Source organism: Dromaius novaehollandiae, chromosome 6 (genome assembly GCF_036370855.1).
Source record: "Dromaius novaehollandiae isolate bDroNov1 chromosome 6, bDroNov1.hap1, whole genome shotgun sequence".
Lineage (NCBI taxonomy): Eukaryota > Metazoa > Chordata > Aves > Casuariiformes > Dromaiidae > Dromaius > Dromaius novaehollandiae.
In genome coordinates, this window is record NC_088103.1 from 5,386,733 (window position 1) to 5,409,588 (window position 22,856).

Genomic DNA, 22,856 nt, shown 5'->3' on the forward strand with positions numbered 1-22,856 from the left:
GCACCTCAGCCACGAGGCCCTTCTGCTTGGGGTTTTGTCAAGAAGGCCAGAGGCCCCCTTTCACGCGCTACATGACATGTCAGGGCATGGAGTTGCACCATTGCTCCTCCTGATGAAGACCCAGGTTTCAAAGGATGACAGGACAGTGACAGCAGCAGCGGGAGTCCCGCAGCAGCATGCCTGCCCTCAGCCCCGGAGGTGCCGTCCCCAGGGACTGGCCAGTCTGGAGCTCCATGCAGTCTTTACTCCTCAGCGAGCGGGGCCAGGGACGAGCCAAAGAGGGGCAGCCATCTGCCCTCCAGGACCTGCTCAGAGGAGAGGCCCAGGCATTTCTGACCAGGGGGCATCTGGAAAAGACTCCCAAGCCCAGGACACAGCTTTGGCAGAGGGAAGGTACCTCCATCCAATCTCGTTCCCTGCCCTCTGCCCTCAAAGAGGTGCTCCCAAAGTCACCTGGGGCTGCGTTGCTGGACGAGGTTGTTCCCTGGCAGTGGCAGTTCTTGCCCAGTGCTGGGGACCCCTGGCTGGGTTGGCCTGGGCACCCAGGAGCTGCCTGGCTGTGCCTGCCCCTGGCTGATAAGCCCTGCTGCTCTCCTGCAATGGGATGCAGGGCCCTGCAGCTCTGCTCCATGAGTGCCCAGCGCTGCCTGGAGCTGAGCTTCCACCTCCCGCTCTTGGGATCCATGTTCTCCCCTTCACACCCCAAAGGCCCAGCGCTCCGGCAAGCCAAACGCACGCACACGAACGCAGCCAGGGCTGTGCATCAGGCAGCGAGGCTTGGGCTCGCTCCCTCCTCTCTCCAAGAGGGCTAGGCCAGCTCTTCCCTCCTCCCCGCAGAGTCCCCATCACCAGGGCATGTGCTGGGCACAGCAGCACCCCTGCCCTCCGCTGCCAGTGACCAAGAGAGACTGGGAGGTCCCTGAGTCACAACAACCAGGGCTGCGGCTGAGTAGTTACGGCACGACCTTCGGAGACGGCTGTCCTGGCAGCAAGGCCTGGCAGGCAACCCTGACTCGCAGCTGTCCTCGTCCTGCCCCGCCAAAGCTCACATGTTGCTAAGAGCCGGTTTTCTGCCCCACCAGGGAAAGAGTCCCGTCAGTTTGGGGCCTTGGTTTAATTCAAGGGAACAAAACTCAGAGTGTGCTGGCACAGCTGGCAGTCGCTGTCACCACTCCCTCTGGCACTGTTCATACTGGTCATGGTGCCAAGGCTTCCCCGAGTGCTAAGGAGTGAATAGGAAGGGTTCAGGGTGATGCACAGGGAGAAGGCACAGAAATAGCGCGTGGTGACCTGGACCTGCATCTGCTGGAGCTTCAGTGCCCTCCGTCAGGCGACAGCGACCCTCGTGTGCAAAGCCTGTTGGTGAGTCAGGCAGGCAGGAGACGCCGGACTGACCAGGCACCGACCCTCAGGGCAAAGCGCCTCAGTCTTGAGACTCTGGGAGGGAAGGACAGACTCTCTGGTTTGAGAAGGGAGAGCCAAACATCAACCCCCTTCTGCTAGCCTGCACTTTCATGGCCCTTCTTTCCATCTTTTTCTCAGTGCCCAACAAACACTCTCCGAATATCAGGGCTGTCTGATCCATGGCCCTGGGGCTTCTTCGTGGTGAAGTGTGGCCACAGCAGCAGGGACAACTTCTCCTTCTCACTCCATCTGAGCCCCTGCCCCAGCCCTGCGTGCATGGTCCCCGTTGTGCCCACAGCCTCTTCAATTCAGCATGAGGAGCAGGCATTTGCTTGGGCTGTCAGAGGGGCCCCTGGCGTCAGGCCGAACCCAGGGCAATCTCATGTTGCAGAAAGCCAGAGGGTGCTGTATCCAGCCCCAAGGCTCTGGGATGTGGATCCCTGACACCTCTGTGGGGCATCGCCACGCGCCTGTCCCCGGCCTTTCTTGCAGCTGGCACACACACACTCAGCCTTTGGTCTTTAGCCTCTGCCTTTTTCTCTGTTGCAGAACTGAAGAGTGAAGTCGTCTTTTTCTCCTCTGCTCATTTCCTCTGGCGGAGGAGGGCTTTCCTGCTTGCCGACTGTTCTTCCTGGCAGCTTCTCTTTGGCCCGGCATCGTCAGTCGGGAACCGGAAGAAGTCAGGGTCAAAAGCTGGGAGCGTTCCAGGACTTGGCTCCAGCTGAAGCACAAATAAGAGAAAACATTTTGCCTTGCCTCTAGCCTCACTGCAACACACTGGGGGTTCAGCGCTAGAGAAGCCAGGAACCCCAGGACCTGTGCAGCCGCACCGAGCATTTTGCTGCTCTGGCCTCAGACACCCCAGGGACAACAGCTGCCCCGGGGCAGGAACGCTGCAGCCGTAGCTGGACAACCAGGGGAACTGCCTCAGCCTGCCGCAGGGCTACGTCTGTGTCTGAGCAAGGCTGCGCAGCACTTTCCCTCCAGCACTTCCCTCTCACTCTGAGATCACTCCAGGCCTCAGAAACAGGGGGAAGGAACAGCCCTTGGCGGAGCAGCACCTCTGCTGTGCAATCTTGCTGGGGATTCAGCAGGTCAGACCAGCCCACCCAAAGCACCCCTTCTGGTCCCGGCCTTCACCCTCAGCACCAGTGCTCACTGCCACCCTTGCTGCTCCTCCAACAACTGTCCTCCTGGAAACGTGTGCTTAATCACACGAGGTCTGTTCTTGAGCCAGGGACCCAGTTCCTCATGTTTCTTGGCCTGTTCCACACACCGCTAGAAAGCAACGCCACAGCTTTGAGAAAGACGTTACCGGCGTGGGAAGTAGGTTTTCCTTTCCTAAAAAGGTCTTACTTCATCCACTCTGATCCAGTTAACATTCTTCCTTCTTTCCATTTCAAGAGCCACCACATCAATGGCAGAATCTCCCAGGCATCTTGCCTGATTTTCCAACTGTTAAGCAAGGGGAAAAAAGAGAATGCACTTAGTCGGAGAGGCCACCAGAAGGAGCATCACCGAGCAGCCTGGAAGGCATCTGCTGACTCTACAGCCATGCTCTCCACATTCAGCCCTGAAGTCTTTTTCCAGCCAGGTCAACATTCAAGGCTGCTTCTCTCCAGCCACAGAAGCCAATAGAAACCTTTTTCTTCTTCTTTCTTTCCCTCTCTCTCTCTCTCTTTCTTTCTTGATGTATTTATTTCTGTCTTTCTTTTTATGTATTTATGGTAGACTTACAGAACCAGACCTTCTTCTTAAGAAGAATACTACTGACTACGCTAATAGAGGTAGAGTAACAAAAAAGGCAGCCCCCCCACCCTCAGAGCTCTGCCCCTGCATGCAGTCTCAGGACAGCTGGCTCAAGCCATTTGACTAGGAGAGCTTGTGTTCAGGCTCCACGGCATGCACTGAAGGCAGAGATTGCCTAAGTGCAAGGAAGGGATGATGACTTCAAGCCCTCTCCCCAGCAGGTAACCATTTCTGTCCTGCCGGTTTTATTGGCAGCTTCTCCCTCCTAGCAATGAGCAGGCAAGCAAGGAAGGCAACAATCCCACGGCCCGCTATTGCCTGGCAGCAATGCTATGACTTGGATACTTGAGCCACCTTTAACACTCAGCTCCTCCACAGGAGGAGAAGACTCCTCTCTCCAAATGTTTCCCAAGCCTTCCAGTACCTGCGCCCTTCGGAGCTCTTCCCTCGCTCTTCTAGCTTTCAGAGCTGCCATCTCTGATCGCTCTTTCTTACGCTGCTTGTCCTCCCAGGAGGCCCAGCGATTGCGTTGGTCCCTTTGCAGGATCAGGTCGTGTATTTCCTGGAGGGCCACAGGAATGCAAGAGCATGTGGGTGGTTTTTCTTTTGGGAGGGGGTGCTATTCTTACCCAGTTTTCTGCCCCGTGTCTTGAGGCTTTCTGTTAGCGGCGGTTTGCTGTAAAGCTCATCAAGGCACCCCTGAAACGCCCTTCTCTTCTCACCAAGGATGCAAACAACCCATGAACTGAAAAGGACCTCTCCCTTTTCTGTCATCCTATACAAGCCTCACAGTTACCTTTCCACTACAAAGGATGCCTGCGCAAGTGTTCTGCTGTGTTTCCTGAGGCTGCAGAAGTGAACAGTATGCTCAAAAAGTACCGACTCCCCTGCCCCTTTTCAAGATCCAAAAGCCACACTCCAATGTTACAAGGAACACACCCTAAGGTCTGGTCTTTTCAGAACCAATGGTCGCATAACTGGGCTTCTCTACAAGTGAATGCGACACAATAATTACACACATCCATACCACGTACCTGTCTGGCTCTCTGATACTCTTCACAAAGGGGAAGCTTGGTTTTGCGTTGGGCTTGAGGTGTTGGTTCCTGCTTGCCTTTCTCTTTCTTCAAGGAGCACCCTGGGATTGCTGGCAGCCAGCTGAAATGCACAGCGGGAAGACTTGGCATGAGCTCAGCAGTAGCTTGCTCTCCACACTGGGCTCACAAGCTCTGCACCTGCTTCTGCAGCAGAAGGCAATTGCACAGCAGAGTTAGGTGTAATGTCTTAACTGTGCTCAAATGCAAACAGAAGAAGAGGGATAGGCCTGCGCTGTAACACCCAGGTGTGGCGTGATGTCAGCAAAGGAAAGGCCAGGATCTCCGCTTTCCCTTGACGTGACAGGACACGCCATTCCCCTCTCCTGGCAATTGCAGTATAGACTCTTTGATGGCCTCCAGTACTGTGTGTTTAGGTTTGGAAAGAGGACTCTTACTTGCGGACAGTCTCGAAGGAGGAGGAAGTGATGCAGTGAGAAAAGCAAGCCTGCCACGTGTCTATCTACAGCACTTCTCTTGGCATTCAACAGAAAGGGACAGACTCCTAGTGAACTAAACAGTGCCCCAAAGCTCAGTAAAGCAGCATCCGTTAAACTAAAGCACGGAGCTGCTTCATGTTTAATGCTATCTGTGCCAGTTCTGCCTGAGCCCCAGGAGTAACCCAGAGCAGGACACAGCTCAGACAAACACGTGCACCACCCGAGAGCTATTTGAGAGCTTCTGCATCCCTCTGCGCTCTCATGGAAATGTCTATAGACCCTGAACCAGTTTCATCAAACAGAAAGATCCTTTCAGATAGCTCTGAGGGGAAGAAGAAAAAGATCCTGAGCTTGTGGAGTCGCAACTTGCCTTTAGGTGCCCAAAAGAGCTGTGTCCTGGAAGCAGAGGCAGGCGAGAAATGCAGGCAACACGAGAGTCTCACAAACACCCACTACGCACTTGCCATGCAGCCAGAAAGCAGGCGTTGTTGTGGCCTGTGGTCATAGCCCTTCAAAGCTGGTGCAGACAGTTGCGTTCAAAGGACACCTCTCACTCGCACCAGAACAACAGCACAGCCTCACCCTCATCCCTTTCGACAAGAGACTCACCCCACGGAGGACTTTTTTCTCTGCTCCGTTTCTTCCTTCACTTGCTCTCCAGGGAATGGCTTTTGTGCTGCTTTACCTGCTCCATACTCTGAAAAAGACAGCTTGCTGGGAGGAGATGGTGACTTAAGAAAGTCTCTCTGGGGGGAAGAATTTCACACGAGAGGAGCAGAATGTCTGATCTCTGTGGCTGGTCTCATGGGCATGACTTTGTCGTATTCAGCCTGAAGATCCTCGTTTTGAAATTCCCAGTTTTGAAAGGGAAATGGAGCTTTGGCACAGGTTGGCAGCCCTTTGACAATCATCTCTAGGTCATTTTTCTCCTCAAATTCAAACACAGTAGTTCTGTGAGGAACTACAGCGTTCTTTCTGCCCTTTGAATTCAAGGTAAAATTTGTTATTCACAAAGCCAATGGATTTCCCTAGCTTTTGTCGCCTTCCTGCACAAACTCCTCAAAGAGAAGAGCAGCTTGCAACGTATGCTCGGGAATGGAGTGCAGTGAGAAAGTGTCCTTCACCAGTGTCGGCTGCAGCCTGTGGGACGAGCACCACTGTCAACTGCAACTGGTGGTGCAGGGCTGTTGGGGGCTCCTGGTCCAGAACAAGTCCCCAGAGATTTGCCATGCTGGGTGAAATAAAGTCCCAGGAAGCCCTTTAGACTCTCCCATACATCCCATGATAACCTTGGCTCTGCTTCCCTAGGGGTACGGACAACAGGGAAAGCTACACAGCTCTGTAAGGAGTCAGCTGTGACGTTACCTTTTTCGACCCTCTTATCGCTAAGCTCTTCTTCTTTCACCTTTGTTGCTCGAATAGGCTTTGCACTGTCTTTCACAGCAGGTTTCATGGCTCTTCTCCGAAGCTCGGTCTGAAGCTGAAACCTGGAAAGAAGGCGGCGGCACCAGGTTGGAGTGAGAACACACACATGCCCTTTGCAGTTTGCATTAGGGATCTGGTCACAGAGGTCTTTCAGAGGTGCTGTCAAGTCCAGAGTGTTCCAAAGCAGATGACGCAACATGCTTGCAGATATTTGAGAAAACTGAGACCAGTGCCTGGAGGGGCATAAATCTGCCTTCCTGCCATTGGATACCACCTCTAATCTCTTATTTGTAGAGTACATGAAGACCGGTCTCTTTTTCTCCAGTTAGACAAGACCATGGGGAAGGCTAGTCTTGCCCTCCAGCTCACTTGCAGACCTTCCCTGACAAATGTCAGTGCACCTGTAAAGAGTAAACTCCACCCTCTCGGTCGTTCATGGAGTTGCTCTGCAGCCCTGGGCCCATGACAGAGCTCTGCAGAGCCCCACTGCACAGCAGCTACCCTGAGGTCAAGAAATCCCTCCTTCTGTACCCCTCGTCTGTACCCAGGAAGGAGGCAGTCAGGAGACATTCTGTGCCCTCGAGACTCACAGGACCCATGAAAATGGCACAAAGAGAAGACTTGAATGGATCTGCTCTTTGATCCACTTTCTAAGAGCCACTTTCCACGTAAAAGTCAGCCCACGGGAAATAACCAGAATTCCCCTTCTTGTCTGTTTCCCAGTCTCAACCCTACAGAAAGAGAACCAACGGGCTTTGGAGAAAGCGTTGCTCTTCCACATTACTCCTTGTGAAGACACACTTCGTCCAAAGTAAGGAAAAGCATGCGTGGGGTGCCGGCACTTGAAAGAGTTGGTCTCCAGCGACTTCCTGAGTAGACAAGCTCTTGCACGTCAGCCAGGGGCTGCTGAGCCAAACCTACTCACTGTGGAAAGACGATGACGCGGCCGGAACGGGTCTGAGAAGCAGCAGTCTTGGTGCCCAACAGCAAAGAGTCCTTCATCCCCGGCATCTGCAGCAGGCACAGAGACAAGTGAGAGGATGCCAAGGAAATGACTGCCTTGCCCACAAAGGCAGCAAACCTCTCTTCTGCTCACACAAGAAGCTGGCTCTCAGACAGCTCTCAGAAATGGCTCTTTCACTCACACTGCTCCTCACTTCTGAAGAAGAGAAGCGGCACAGAAAACTGAGACTAGCTAATAATGCTGCCGGGCTTCTACAAGGGCAAGAAGCAACAGGCTCCGTCCATGAGACCAGCTCTTTCCTGATGGAAAGGATCAGGCAGGAGTTTTCAAATGGACACACAGAAATACTCTGTGCAACTTGCATTGAACCTGCTGGACTCCCTGCCCCACAATGCCGGATGGGACCAAAGTAGAAGCAGCTTCCAAAAGCAGCGGGATCACCCCGTGCTCTTAACATCCAGGGACACCTTAGTGGGGAGAGGCGGGGAGGGAAGTAGGGTGGGAAGTGCCCTGTTCTTGCCCTCTTTCCCAAAGGATTCGGGGCTGGCAGGCCGGGCTAGAGGGAGCTCTGCCTGCAGCCAGCACAGCTCTTCCGAGGTTCCTCTGGGTTGCCAAGACACTGAAGGTGAGCAAAGGACACCACAGAGCGCTGGCCTTGCCGCAGACCATGTCTAGCTCCAGCACCTGGAAGAGGCTGTGGCCTGCCAGCAGAAATCCGTTCACTCGCCCTGTGAGAGAAGCCCCAAATGACTAGAAGCAGCCCTGGAAAGCAAAAAACTTACGCGGAGAAGAGCTTTGAGCAGCTTGTCAGTCCCATTCAGCCTTTTCAGAAAGTCCTTGTAAAATCTCATTTTCACCTCTTTGCCCTGGATAATGAGCATGCCAATGTCCTTCAAAACAAAGGCAACGTTCTCGCCTTTCTCTGAGTAGTGACAGAAAAGATGCACGGTCTCTCGAATGCAAGCCTTCACTGTCTTCCTTGAAGCCACGACGTCCAAGGCTAAGTCAGCACACTTCAGTGGCTCCATTTGTTTCTGATCTAGCAAACAACAACAACAGACACAAGAACTCACGGGACCGTTCAAGAAACTGAAGCCAAGCTTCAGCTGCCCCCAGACTCTCAGGCAACACACAGCTTCAGAGCTGTCCTCTTGATGCCTCTGGCAGATTTCAGACACAAGCCGATTTCCTGCCTTCTGGGAATAGGTTCAAAGCACCATGCACACGGAGGTGTGTGTGGCCCAGGCCCCACGGCCAGGTGCACTCTGTGCACTCGGGGCTCAAAGGGACTCAGCTGTGCCATGTCAGAGGGGTGTCATGCAGAAGGCAAGCTCAAGGACTGCACAACAGATCTTTGGGTTATTCAGGTCATCGCCCCACAGACCCTCAGATTGCAGCAGCAGATGCCTCGCTTCTGGTGCCAGAGTCCTGTCCCTGGGCAGTGCCAGACCATCGTTCCCAACGAAGAGATGACGGGGTCATGGGAGGGAAACAAATCACTGCAAACGCTGCCCCGAGCTCTCAGTGCCCCCAGGCACCAGCAATGATGTCACACTGCAGCCACCGTGCTGACAGCACTGGCCAGAAATTATGATCAACATGGTCACCGATGGGATTTTCTACAAACTGCTGTTTCCATTTCTGTCTCAAGAATGTCTGCAGATGACTTAGTCCCCCTTCAATGAGAACAAGGCCATAGGAGTGAGCCGGAACCCTGGCATTTGCTTCAACAAGGTCTGCTGCAGCTTAAATGTGGAGCGCCCACTGGTTAGAATAACCAACCCCAAAACACCGGGGATGTGGCCAGGCATCAAGCAGGTCAAAGACACAGAGTCTCATGTTAGGCAGGACTCTGATCTGAGGAGTATTAAAAAACTCCTGCAGAAAGGGCCCCTTTTAGAAAGTGCTACTTGGTTGCTTGGTTGGCTGTTCTGGGCGAGCTGATGCTCTTCTTGGCAGCTTTTGAAGAAATCCTCATCACTTCTAAACAGCAATGAGCCCACAGCCCCGCTAGGGTGCAAAGGGAAGGAAAGGTTTTTCCTCCGTCCCCTTACCAAAAGCGTATGCTTTATCATCTGTGAGGCCATGAATGTCTGCAATAGTCTTTGCAAGATGAAACCTGGGTCTCCAAACAGTCAAAAGAGTATTCTCTCCACTCTCTACTTGCACTTCAACGACATCAAATGTCCCAAGTCTGGGAATTCTGACGCCCTGAAAACAAAAGAGAAGCCAAAGGAGCCATGGTAAGAGTTCTGCAGAGGGGAAAATTCACTCGCGATTCATCAGAGCGCAGGGACAGGGCTTTGCGCCCGGGCCACTCATGATGCACAGAGGAGAAGACAGGCACCTCGGAAAGCTGCTGAGAAGGCCTAGAGGCTCAGCATTTTTTTCTCCTTACTCTTCTCTCTCAATGGAAGATCTGATGCAGTAAAAGCCGAGCAAGCCTCCCCAGCCAGATAAGATCCAAGGGACTGCCAGCAATCAAACAACCCCAAAGAACGTCCCGGCTTCCTGTTTGGTCTTTGCACTCTAGCCGTGGGCCCTAGAGAAGCCCCAGAAAGTGTCCAGCACTTTCTCACACGGGGCTAGGCCTGATCGTCTACCTCTCTTGACAGAGGAGCTGCAGTGTCCTTCTGGGGTGGGCTTTCTGCTCCCAGAGGAGGGGAAGAATAATTGCACTGCCTCGCACAGGGGTGCCAGGAGGCCTGCAAGCATCAGGGTTTGATGGGAGGAAGAGCACACAAGACCCACCTTGTTCAGGAGCAGCTGCTGTACAGTGTAGTCAGACACACACCCCCAGACAGCGAGGACCTCTGGAAGGCAAGGGAAAGACACGTCATGCTCCAAGTCGACAAGCTCACCATCATTCTGCACTTTCCGAAGCAAGGAGACAACCAGTGCGGGTGTAAGCTCCCCTTCCCTCCTGCCCCAAAACACACAGCCATGACAGGCACCAGCAAGTTCAGGCTTTCGCTTCAGACTGTACGCTTTACTTGGATACCAGGAGAGATCAGAGCTGAACCAGAGGCATGAGACACGCGGTGGACAAGGGCATCCTGCCGTCTGACATCCACAGCGGGAAGGTGCCTCCGAGCTCAAAGCCAGTCCTGCCAATGTGGAGCCGCAAGAAGATGCAGCAGGAGGAGGCCAGAGGCGGTGGCTGGGCTCCCACACAAGAAGCCAAGCAGAGCCACGGGGAACTCAAAGGTCTCTTGCCTAACACATGCATTGGCAGCATCTCTCCAGAGCCCAGCCAGAGCTGCACGACACCTCAGCCCGCTCCAGCCAGGACTCCTTTCCACTCCACACTGGGGAAACTTGGCAATGGACCTCCATCCACCCTAGTGAGAGGATGGGCCTGTGCCCACAGGAGTCTCGAGGCCTCCCCCAGCGCCTCCCCTGCAGGGACCAGTTTCCCCCATTGCCTCTGTCCTTGCACAGAGACTCTGCACGCCCACCCGAGCAGCTCCAGCTCCTCCACTCAGCTCCAAGCTCCGGGTGGGCCATCCTCATTGCGAGGCTAGCAGCAACCCTCAGGGCCAGGCACTTCTGCCTGGGGCTGCCCCCGGAAGGCAGGGTCCGAGCCAGGACGAGGACCCTGGAGCCCTGGGGGACAGATTGGCACCTCGGCCCATGACTGCACAGTCAGGACTCCCCGTGCAACCCCCAGTCTGTTCACATCAAGATCACAGCAGGTTTCCAGCGCTGTGCACAGCTAGTTCTTGAGTGCCTTCTCCACGTGACAGGCCTCTAGAAAGAGCTCCTGAAGGCCTTACCCTTTGTGCTGAGTGTGGGAAACACAGGTATGTGCTGGGTCCTGTGGCAAAGGCCCCCGAAGTCCATCTCTGGGTCCCCCTCCATGCGGCTCAGCACATGCAGGAGGAAGGAGGCCAGGAAAATGTTTCTCTCCAGTCCCTTCCTCCTGTTCTTCACTTCACCATGCAGCCTCCAGCGTGATCCCACCACCTCCCCCTGCCTACTCCTTTGCACGGCAAAGCAGCTCCTGCAAAGCAGAGCAGTGGTGAGAGCAGCCTCCAGCGCCTGGGCTCACCCCAGCCTCGCAGGGATGTGTGGGGAGAGGTCGGGCACAGTGGGGGAGAGGGCAGCTCTGGCTGCCAGGCCCCGTGTGCCACTGACCCCCAGAGCGTGTCACAGAGGAGCTGCAGGGACCCCACGCCCCTGACACTGCCAGGTGTTGCCCAACAATGGGCAGGGCAGGGCAGCTGCACCGGCCTTTTAGGGAGCTGACCCCACCCCGCTGCCCACTCCCCAAGGGGGCCGTGGGGCAGAGAGGAGTACCAGGAGGCTTTCCAGGTTCGAGGTTCACTCCCTGCGCTCTGCTGCACAGATTCCTGTCCTGTCCCCAAACAGGGGGCCACTGGGCTACAGTTGCTGTTGGGGAGGTTGGGAGGGGACCACACGATTGTGTTGCACATCTCTTAGGTTCACAGGAGAAGACCATAGGATAACTGAGGTTGGAAGAGACCTCAGGAGGTCTCTAGTCCCACCTCCTGCTCAAGCAACATGAGCTAGGAGGTCACACCAGGCTGCTGAAAACCTTCAAGGATGGGGACTGCCCAGCCTCTCTGGGCAACCTGTTTCCCTGCTTGACTGTCCCATGGTGAAAAAGTTATTCCTCGCATCCAGTCAGAACCTCTCCTCTTTCAGCTATTGTTCATTGCCTCTCGTCCTCCCACCATGCACCGCTAAGAACCTGGCTCTCTCTTCTCAGCAACCTCCTTGGGGGTACTGGAGGGCTGCTGGGAAGGCCTCCCTGCAAAGCCGCCTCTTCTCCAGGCTGAACAAGCCTGGCTCCTTCAGTCTCTCCCTGACCATCTTGGGGGCTCGCTGCTGAATTTGCCAAGGATTACTGATGTCTCTCTTGTGTTGTGGGGTCCCAAACTGGACACCGTGCTAAGGCGGGCTGCGTAGAGGGGCATAACCACTTCTCCCCATTTACTGGCCCTGCTCCTGGGTCATACAGCCCAGGACACTGTGGGCCTCCTCAGCTCCCAGGGCTCACTGCAGCTTGCTGCCCACCAAGCCCCCCGGGTCTTTCCAGCAGAGCTACTCCCCAGCCAGACAGGCCCCAGGCTGCATCGCTGCAGGAGGACCTTCCTTCCCATGGGCAGGACTTGGCATTTCTCCTTGCTGCACTGCACAGGGCTCCTGTCGGCCCACTCCTGCAGTCTGGCTGGGTGCCTCTGGATGGCAGGCCTGCCTTCACCCACGCTGACCGGCCCCCACAATTTGGTACGTCCCCAAACCTGACCAGAGGTGCTCTGTTGCCTCCTCTGGGTTCATGAGAGAGGTATTACACAGCACAGATCCCAGGGCAGGCCCCTGCCATACTCCATGGTTTCCAGCCTCCAGGCAGAGTATGACCCATTGATCAGCACTCAGCTGCCAGGGCTCACTGCAGGCTCCCCCACATCCTGTCTTGTCATAGCCTGGGCACCATCCGTGTTAACCTGCCATATTAACTTGACAACTCCCTGGAGCCCCGGTGTGATGATTAAGTGCTCCATTTTTCCATGTGCGTGTGGAGACTGTGAAGGCTCATAGGTTCTGGGAGTGTGTCAGTTGCACGCAGGGCTGAATGCTGACACCGGTCTGGTTACCAAACAGGCTAACTGGATGATCTCCAAATGTAAACGAGCTGTCCAATGAAGGTGATCCTTGGAGCTGATACTGCGTAGCCTGTTCTGCTGCTCCCCACTTTCCCACTTCCATAGGGAAGCTTTCCAGCATCCATGCTCATTTACATGTCAGGCTTCCTTTCCAGGCCCTCTCCTCCCTCCACAGCCACCTGCCAACTCAAGAAAAGGAGAGAGCCATCGTTCTCCGTGGATAATTTTATGAAAATACCAAGCAAAGGGACCAGACAAGAACGGCTCCCCTTTGGAATTCTCCGGAGGGCAACACGAGCAAAGAGGAGGCGTAAAACAGCTCCACTGGGATGAGCAGGTGTTACGAATGAGAATGGTTTGATAGCAGGGAAGCCTGCCCACAGCAGCCTGGTTTCATCTCTCAGGCTCTGCATTGCAGCTGACGGCAAAGATTTTTCCTTTATCCAGAGTGGATAGATGGTGCTGACCGAGAGCAAGCTTCCTCTAAGAGAGGAGTGAGAAGAGGGAAAGCTTCTCTGAAGAAGGAACAGACTGGGGGCCTTTCCAAAGAGAGTTACTAAACCACTCACTTAGATTTCAGATGCCAGCAGTGCTGGGAGATACGATCTCTGGAGCCTTTCTGCTTGTGTAATTGTGGAGTAGAGGGAATAAGCTCATGGGAGTACTGAGGACCCGATCCGTTGAAATCCTGTTCTTACCAGCTCACATGCTTTTCCTGAAGGCTCCCAGGTGGCTTTTGTGTTTACAACTGTCAGGCTTTGTTTGCCAGCATTCACATGAAAGTTTCTCTGATGTTGTCTCATCTTATGCCGAGCACCAGTTTTCACCCTGGCGTGTAAGGCGCGCCTATGAGTCGGACCGACCTCTCAGCCTTGGAAGGAAACGATGTCTGTTCCCCATCAGAGTGCAGAACCCTTGACTCCTGTATGACTCTGCAGGCAGCTTTTAGTTCCAGCTTTGATGACTGTGCAGCATCACCAAAAGGAGGACCGTCGGGGGTCTCAGGAGGTCGGTGGGTCAGGTAGACCGCCTGGAGCAAAGCGCTGTGCAAGAAACAAATCAAGGAAACCCTAATAAACTCTGTTTAGGCGTATGCTCCATGACCCCCTTCTACCAGGATGCTGCTTCTCCTGTGTTCCTGGGGATGGGTGTGACCTTGCTGCTTATGCAACAGTGTGCCCAAGGCATTGAGTTTTCTCCTTTAGATGACAAGTAAGCTAAGTAAGCAACACAAATCATTCCTGCCCTGAGCCAAACTGCTTTTCTGTAGTGAGGCTCTTAGTCCCCCCTAGCATTAAGAATTAAATCCCCAAAGGCTTCTTGTGAATACCTGTCCTTTCAGCCTTGTCATCTTTTGAAACCTGGGTCTTCATCAGGAGCAATGGTGCAACTCCATGCCCTGACATGTCATGTAGCGCGTGAAAGGGGGCCTCTGGCTTTCTTGACAAAACCCCAAGCAGAAGGGCCTCGTGGCTGAGGTGCACTTTGCACGACTACTCTGCAGAGAGCTGTTGCAGGATGTCAGAAGGAGGAGCAGAGAGCATGAGGGGAGATGTCAGGCAAGCGGAGCCTCAGAGGATCTCCTCTCAGGACTGCCTGAAAGCAGAGACCTCGACAAGTAGCCCTTGCTCCTACGGGCTCCTAAGGGGCTCTGCTGCAGGACAGGCAGGGTCTGCCAGTGCTCCTGCCACCGCAGAGGGGACCCCACTGTGTGCCATTTTCAACTGCAGGGATTCGCCTTTGCTCTCTCAGAGATGTTTCTGGACAACTGCAAGGAACCCCACGGTGGGAAGGAGGAGAGAGGCCCACAGGCGCGATGGCACTGGGGAGAGCCAGGAGTGATCCAAGAGGCCCATGTCTGTCTGTTGGAGTGAGGGCAGGAGGGATGGCAGAGCCTCCCTCATTTTCTGCCCCACTCTTCAGGTCAGGGCACTTGTGGGAGGGCAGGTTTCAGCAGAGAGGGGCTCTGGGGTGGATGTTTCCGCTTTAGGCGCTAGGACAGAATCCCCTGGCGCTGCCCAGCCCCAGCTGTCCCTGCAATGGAGGCGTGCCTGTGCCTGCCATCAGGGAGGAGGCCAAGGGAGCCTGGGAGCAGGACTGGCAGGCAGAGACGAGGGTGTGCGAGGGAAAGGCAGCCCCCAGGAGTGGAGGATTTCCGCCCAGAGCCAGGGAGCAATGGGAGGCTCTCTTTGTCGACCATGTCTGCGAGGGGCCTGAAGGGCAGGGTCTGCTTGTTGCGAGGGCTCTGAAGAAGCCACAGGAGCAAAATCCCTGTCTGCCAGGGTAGCCAAGGGCTCTTGTGCCCAGCTTCTGGCCCCCAGACTTCGTCTTCACATGGAACCCAGTGACAGAATGGTGACGGTGTCACAGTGGACAATGCGATGACACGGGTCACCAGGGCCAGGAGATAAAGGCCTCCTGGTGTCTGGCTGGCACTAGGTTGGGAGGCAGCACCTCTGAGCAACCTGGTGAGGTGAGGGGAGTGGGGGCAGGTGTCCAGCAGAGGGATGGCTTGGGGAGGGGTGTGGATCGGGGGTCCTGCGCAGGGCGGAAAGGGCAGCCGCGGAGACAATGCCAATTCTCAGGGGAGCCGCAGAGCTCAAGGGCTGTCAGCCTCCCGTGCCCATCCGCAGTGCCCCTCGCCTGTGGTGCGACAGAGCCTTGGGCAGCACCAGCCTTGCTTGAGTGTCAGGGCAGCGGAGGGGCTTGGTGGGTGCTGCTGAGGGAGGGAGCAGGTGCCCATGCCTCTGAGGTCCTGGTGCTGTGCTGCAGTCACCCCCTTGTCCTGCTCGTCCCTCAGGGTCGGCAGAGGAGCCTCTGGAGGGGAAAGCCCAGCCTAGCTGTGGCAAGGCCTTTTCAGAGCTCTCAGCACCGACCTGCGCTGTGGCCGCCATGAAGCGGAAGGCTCGCCAGTCGAGGGAGGATGGTGAGAGCAAAGTATCCCAGCAGCTCCCAGAAACCGGGCAAAGGTGTTGTGGGGGTGACTTTTGTGCAGAGCTGGGAGCGGTGGCAATGGGCTGCAGGAGGTGCTCAAGAGCCCCACTGCAGGGCCCCTCTTGAACTTCAGCCAAGGAGGCTTGTTGTGTGGGGAGGGAGGGCTGTGTGGGGAGGGCAGGCGCTGCCCAGAGCTTGCTGTGCTCCAGGAGTCCAGGGAGGAAAGGGGAAGGCAAGGGCAGGGAGAGAGCGGGAGCCTCTGAGGCTGTGGGGAGCTGGGAGGGGCCTTGCTTTGGGCCAGAGCGTGGCACAGTCGGGGAGAGGCGGGGGCTGGAGTCAGCACCTTCTTGGCTGGGGTGTCCGTGGGAGCGGGATGTGCGTGGGAGTGGACGGGGACCGGCTGTGAAGGCAAAGCCCCACGGCCTGTGGGGAGGCGCTCTGACTCCTGAGACCCAGCGACACCCTTCCGCAGGCTGTCTGCCACCTCCTGCCCATCGCACTCCTGGGCGCCTGTTGTGACGCTCATCCCAGCAATGCCCCCTTCCTCTCCAAGGCCCCCGAGGGCCCTGCCAACGGCTCCAGGCCTGCTGCACCCCCGGCACAGCCGAGAGAGGATGCTCTCTTGGGGGAAATCCTCAGGCTGACTCTCCCCAGCCCCTGGAGAGGTGCTCAGTGGTGGTGATGTGTGCTCTCCCTCGCTGCTTCCCTTCCCTCCCTGCCTCCAGAGTGTGTGCTGTGTCGCCGTGCCCACTCTGAGCCGGATGTCTACGGGCAGACGTGCCAGGAGGACGGCCTCTGCGCACATGAGTTTTGCCTGGTGAGTTCCCCTGGGGCTGCCCACAGCTTTGCCCTGGCACCCCAAGGGGCATGTGTGCATGCGTGGAATCGCAGCCCCAGATGCCCTGTAGGTGCCAACTCCTCCTCCTGCGCTCCCAGCACAGCCCCCCCACCCAGGTGCTGCCGAGCGACCCTATTCCCTGTGTGGGCGAGATCCAAGCCTCCTGAGCTGGCCCTCACAAGCAGATGCGCCCAGCCCTGGGGACTCCTTGAGTTGCTTTCCTGAGCCCCCTCTTGCTCGTCACGGCCACACAAGCATGGCATCTGCTCAGCTCAACCAGACCCAGCCGGCCAGCTCTGCAGTGGTGTCCACCAGCTCTTCTCCACAGCTCCCTGGGTCAGTGGCTTGCACTTGCAAAGCCACAGCACACCTTGGGCTCGCCCCCCTCTCCATGCCTCTGTGCTTCTTGCTGAGGGTGAGGTCTAAGGCGAGGACTATTGCAGCTCGCCCAGCCCCAGGGGAAATGAACACTGCCTTGCCTGCTGCTGCTGTCTCTCCAGGCTCAGGACAAGCCATTAGGAGAGGTCCTTGTCTCACTGACCTCATGAGCTCCTGCACTTTTCTCTCTTCTAGTATCCTGCCAAGGGGCTTTTCCAGAGAGGCACCGACGGAGAGGGATTCTGCCGGTTCCTCCCTGGGGATATCAGGCGGGTAGTGAAGCGGGCAGCTCGGAAGGTGAGGATCTTGTGGAGGGGAGGGCTGTGTTGCTGTGACGGGTCTCCCTCACGGCCTCCCCTAGCCAGTCCCAGCAGGTCACGAGCCCAGATTGCACTAGAGTCCTGTCTGCATGCGGAGCTGCTGGCCTTGACCCAGCCAGGCCTCGACATCCCTGCATCCCTTCCTGAGGTGCAGGGCAGGTTTTGAGGTCCCTGACCTGAGGTCACTGACGGGGAGTCGGGGGCTGCTGTGCTCTTTGCAGACCTGCTGTGTGTGTAGGAGGAAGGGGGCCACCGTTGTGTGCCAGCAGAAGCGGTGCACCCGCAAGTTCCACTTCCCCTGCGGGTTCGAAAAGGGCTGCGTCTCGCAGTTCTTTGGGGAGTACAGGTAAGGGCTGCCGTTGCTCGGGCTGCAGCCTCCCGTGCTGCTACATCCCCTCCTGCTCCCTGCAGCCAGCGCTGGCCAAGCAGACGGGGAACCTGCCTGCTCTGCCCTGCAGGGACACCCCTAGTGTCCCCTGGGGCCTGATCCAGGGCGTGGAGGGCTCATGCACCCCCTCGTTTATCCCTTTTCTCCTACTCTGTGGTGCTGGAGCTGAATGGGAGGGTGTGTGCCCCAGGGAATGCCTTGGCCTCAGCCCCCGGGGGAGATTCAGGCTGACAAAAAACCCAGCTTGCGTTGCTTTCCTAAGGGCTGAAAGCTGCCCTTTTGGTGGGCAGTATGCTGGGAGGAAAGGCATGCGAAAAGGGACACTTGCACAGTGCACTGCAGAGGTGATGGCCTGTACGGCCTTTGGGAAGCCTCATCCAGAGACAAGGAAGGACTCTTGCCATTCCTCCAGGCTCACCTCTTCCTCCTTCACCCAGGTCGTTGTGCTGGGAGCATCGCCCACAGCAGACAGTGGAGACGCACCAGGACGGGGACACCACGTGCATCATCTGCATGGAACCTGTGGAGGACAGGACCTCCTACAGCACCATGGTGTGCCCCTTCTGCAAGCACGCCTGGTTCCACCGTGGCTGCATCCAGGTTAGGAGACCCTTCCCTCACCTGCCTCTCCAGGCTGTCTGGGCTCCGCAAGCCACATTTGAAGACCCCCAAGGGTGAGGGTGCAGGGACTGTGGAGACTCTCCATGATCATGCAAAGCTTCTCCTGAGACACGGCCATGCTGGGGCCAACAGAAGACAGCCTGGAAGACCTCCTCCCACCTGGCTTTTTGTGGGAACATATTTCCCTGGGGGCATGAGGAGGGCTGAGCCCCTCTCTGCCCTCTCCCCACCCCCGTCTCATGGCCTTCTGCAGAGGTTGCCCTCAGCAGACCTCCCTGGATGGTCTCAATCCCCTGAGGGGCTCAGTGCCCAGCAGCCTGCCTGCTGCTCCGCTCATGTCCCTGGGGCCTGCAGCACGGAACGGAAGGGAATCCCAGGGCCTCTTCCTCCATTGCTGCCCAGCTGGGCCACGTCCTCCACACGAGGCCTTTTGCCTTGCCTTCTCAGTCACTCCGGCCCCGGTTGCACGGCCCACCACGGTGGTCTCTCCTCCCTTAGGCTTCGGGACAGGAGGTGCTCAGCAGCAGTGTCCTCTTCAGGCTGGTTGTGTCTCCCCTGCAGGGACAAGCTCTGCGGTCTGGCTTCAGCAACTTCAGGTGCCCGCAGTGCAAAGACGGGGACAGTTTCCCAGCAGAGATGTTGCGCTTGGGTATCCGAATCCCCATCAGGTAGGTCCCTTGTTCCCTTCCGCCAGGCCTAGGAGAGAGAAGAATGCCCAGGGAGCTGCGCCAGGCCAGCCCACAGTGCTGCAGGCAGGCTGTGTTCCCAGCAAGAGCAGCTGCCTGGAGGAGAGGAGCAAAGCGGCCTGCCTGCAAGAATGCCCCAGGCCCAGGCCCAGCCCCAACAGTCACACTTGCTGAGCAAGAAGGCAGCTCTTGCTTATTGGGGTATTGCCAGTTCTGCAGGCATTTGCTCTCCCCTGAACTTTCCCAGATACTCCTTTTTTTTCTTCTTCTTTTTTTTTTCCAACTGGGGTCAGCTTCTGGCCCTCAAAGCTCTTCTGGGGCAAGCTGCTCAGGCAGTTGAGAGCAGAGGTCAGAGGTGTGATTGCCATTTGGCAGCGGGAGAACCTCAGGCCTGGGGCGGGCACAGAATGAAGACAAGTGTGTTAGCCTGGTCCCCTGCTTCACTGAGGTGATGGAAAGAAGGAGGTTCAGAAGACCAGGAACATGCTGGATCTGCCCAGGGGTGCCAGGGGTGGCCAGGCTCATGTCCTTGCCTTCCTTCGGCTGCAGAAGGCTGGCTCGTGAGGAGGAGGAGGAGGAGGAGAACTTTGCAGACCTCTTCGAAACGTACAGCCGCTGCGATGCCAGCCAGTGCCTCTACAGGGGAGGCAGGGAGCAGTCAGAAGAGGAGGGGTAAGCCTCTGCAGCAGCAGTTTCCCAGCCTCCTCCAAGGAGTGTGGCCAGATGTGTGAAGGGCTTGCAAGAAGGTGGAGGGACGCCCTCCCTGGGGTGGGGTGAGGGAGAGGGACGCACCTCTCCCACGGGGATGCTGTTCTTGCAGAGGAGGCATGCCCCTCTTAGCACTGAGCAAGGGCTCCTCCAAGGAGTGGAGGGTGCTGCTGGGCTCTGCCCAGGCTCTTTGGTCTCAGCAAGAATACGGGCAGCCAGGACACTTGAGAGCCAGGTGGGGCCAGGCCAGGAAGCTCTGTGGGCACCGTCCCGCTCCGTCCCCTTGGTCTTTGGTTGGGGGGGGGAGCTTCCTGGCACCACTCCCTGCTGGGGCCTCCCTGCTCAGCAGCCTCTTTGCTTCCCCAGCCCATGGCAGCTGCTGCTGTGCTCCTCGTGTGCTGCCAGTGGGACCCACCGCCAGTGCTCCTCCGTGCGGGATGCCACGGGGCTGTGGGAGTGTGACGGCTGTGCTGGCCAGAGCACTGGTAAGGGGCTGAGGACCTGGGTGCCAGGGCTAGAGGCAGGTGCCAGGCAGGCCCTGGCAGGGGGTGGTCAGGGTGGGCGTGGCGGAGTCACCCAGGAGGGTTGCGGGACACAGATCTGATCTCTCCAGTCCAATGGGTGTGCGGTGGATCTGCTGACCTTTCTGCCTTCCCCTTACAGCATCCAGCATGCCGTCGGCACCAGGCTGCCCCAGCACCAGCCAGGCAGCGCTGGCATCCTCCCAGGGCTCCCCGGATGCTGGGAGCAGCAGCTCGGTGCAGTCTCGGAGAGACAGGAGGGCAGGCCGCTCCAGGTTCCTGCACCGGCCCCCACATCCCTACAGCCGGCCCTGAAGACCGCTGCTGAGGGCACTGATGCCCAGCCGCTGGCAGAGGCAGTCAAGGGGAACACCCCGGGGCTAGCTGTGCAGGAGCTGCCTGCGTGCTACAGCCCCACTGCACTGCCTGCCCTGAGAGGGCCGCTGTCTTCCCAGCAGCAGGGAACCACGCTGTGCCAGCAAGGGGAGGCTTGGAGAAACTGGTGAGGCACTTCTCCCTGTTTGCAATAGTGCAACTGACTGCTCTGTCGCAATGGCTGCAGCCCTGAAGGACGCCAAAGACGAGAAGACCCTTGTGCTCGGAGCTATGCAAAGGAGTAACTCTCTCAGGCTCCGCCTAGGAGAGTTGCCCAGCTGGAGTCTAGGCAGTGAGCAGCAGGCTGCCTAGGGGAGACAGTGTGCAATCTAGGGAGAAAGGCAGCTCTGTGTCTGAGCTGCTTCTGCTGCTTTCACCCTGGAGGTCCTTGTGATGCCCAGAGCACAACGACAAGCACAGGCGGGTTTTCCAGAGAAGTCTGCGATTGCCTTTGTGACCTTAGGAGACAGCAGCTCTGGCTGGGATAAGTTCCTCCACCTGCTGACTCACTCACTGGGACTGTGAGACTCTGATTGCAGCCTTTTCCTTTGCTGGGGCACTTTTTCCCTTCCTCCTACCAGGAACAGACTCCTAAAAGGCAGCATTACAATAAATACCGATCCTTCCACAGCAGGACTTCAACACACTTCCACAAGCAACCCTACTCAGAGCACCACCAAATTGTCAGCAAGTATCCAGGCAAACTTAAAGGGGATTGAGCCAGCTGTGCTAAAAGGCACCAGGAGTTTGGTAGCAGAGCAAGCCTCTCAGACCAACGCCCAGAAAGACTGCATGCTGCTGCTACACCCACACCCCCATGCAATGCGATGCTTGCATTTTGCCTTCTGGGTAGCATCCTGCCAGCTCCCTAGAGATGTGAATTCAAACATTCAGAGGCATCCTCTCCAAAACGGAGAGGTGCTGTTCCTGAGGGAGCCGTGTCCTGCCAAAGCCCACCCTGGCCCTGCCTGCACCAGCCCATCTACCCACCCTCCCCTCTCCACAGCAGCAGGCTCTGGGCCCAGGGTCCCTGCCCCAGGGCAGAGACACAAAGCTCCCCAGCACTGGCCATGAAGCGTGCGCTTTTTTCCTGCTCCCTGCAGGGTCCGAGCAGCAGCAGAGGGCTCACACAGAGGTGCCAGCGCCTCTGCCGTGGTGCCGCCCCGGGTGGGGATGCTCAGGCCTGTGCAGAGGCCTGGGATATGCCTCTCCTGGGCCAGCTGTGTGTGGAGGAGGGACTGCTCGTGCTGCCTGCCCCACGGAAAAGGCGCTGCAGTATGGACACCCGGTGCTGGGGGGCCGCAGCACCATCGCTCCACACACCAGGAGAGGCTCAGGAGGCACCTGCTCTGCCAGGACCTTGCATGGGAGCAGAGGAAAGGGGCAAGAGAGCCCTCCAAGGGCTGGCATTGGGGCTAGGGGGTTGTTAACAGCTGACCAGCCCAGGGTTTCACCTTGGCAGAGCCACAGCCATTCCCAGCTGCGCCCTGCGCTGCTGAGTGGGAGTGAACTCCTCCTGAGACTGCAGGTCTGACGTGCAGCCTGGCAGCAAGTACCTTCTTCGGAACAAAAATGTGAACGGGAAATGTTAACCCAGTCAGCCCTGCAAGGTATTCATTGCTGCTCTAGGGTTTTCTTCTCTCTCTCTCTGTAGACCTGCTCAGAAAGCCCCTGCTCTGCCAATTAGGGCTGGGCTCCGGAGCTGGGCATCTTTTTCTTCTCAGCAAGCCTGGATAGCTCAGTTGGGAGAGCATCAGACTTTTAATCTGAGGGTCCAGGCTTCAAGCCCCTGTTCAGGCGACAGCCTTCCTATTTACTCAGTGAGCTTTCCCCTTTGCACAACAAGTGGCACTGCCAAAACGGAGGAACCCCAGGGGCGTCCTTAGAGCCATAAATAAACTCTTGGCATCCAACTCCTGTCTCCCACAAAAGACACAAGCTCTCTCTATCCTTCCTCAAGGATGAAACCAGCAGAGGCAGCTCAGACACACAGCTACATTTCTTCCCACATTGCACTCTGCCTCCCCTAGGCAGCCTGCTGCTCACTGCCTAGACTCCAGCTGGGCAACTCTCCTAGGCGCAGCCTCAGGGAGTTGCTCTTTTGCACACCTCCAAGCACTCCTAGACTTTGGTGTCCTTCAGGGCTGCAGCCACTGCCACAGAGCAGTCACTTGCACTGTTGCCAACAGGGACAAGTGCCTCACCGGTTTCTAAGACAAAATCCTCCCACAGGAGACGATTGGGTGTGATTTACCCACAGGAAGGCCTGGAGAAGATGAGGAAGGAGCAGCAAAAATACATCTTGCAGGACAAGAGCCTAACAGAAGCAGTAAGTCACAAACTACTGACGTGGGGCTTCTCTCCCCATGTGCAGGCAGGGTGAG

The 22,856-nt window shown here is 56.9% G+C and overlaps 1 non-coding gene across 1 annotated transcript; it reads left to right on the forward strand.

The window, feature by feature from the left end:
- The first annotated feature begins 22,199 nt into the window (after window positions 1-22,199).
- On the forward strand, window positions 22,200-22,272 carry TRNAK-UUU (transfer RNA lysine (anticodon UUU)). Its single transcript has one exon. It is a non-coding gene; the product is annotated as a tRNA-Lys (tRNA).
- Window positions 22,273-22,856: the final 584 nt, after the last annotated feature.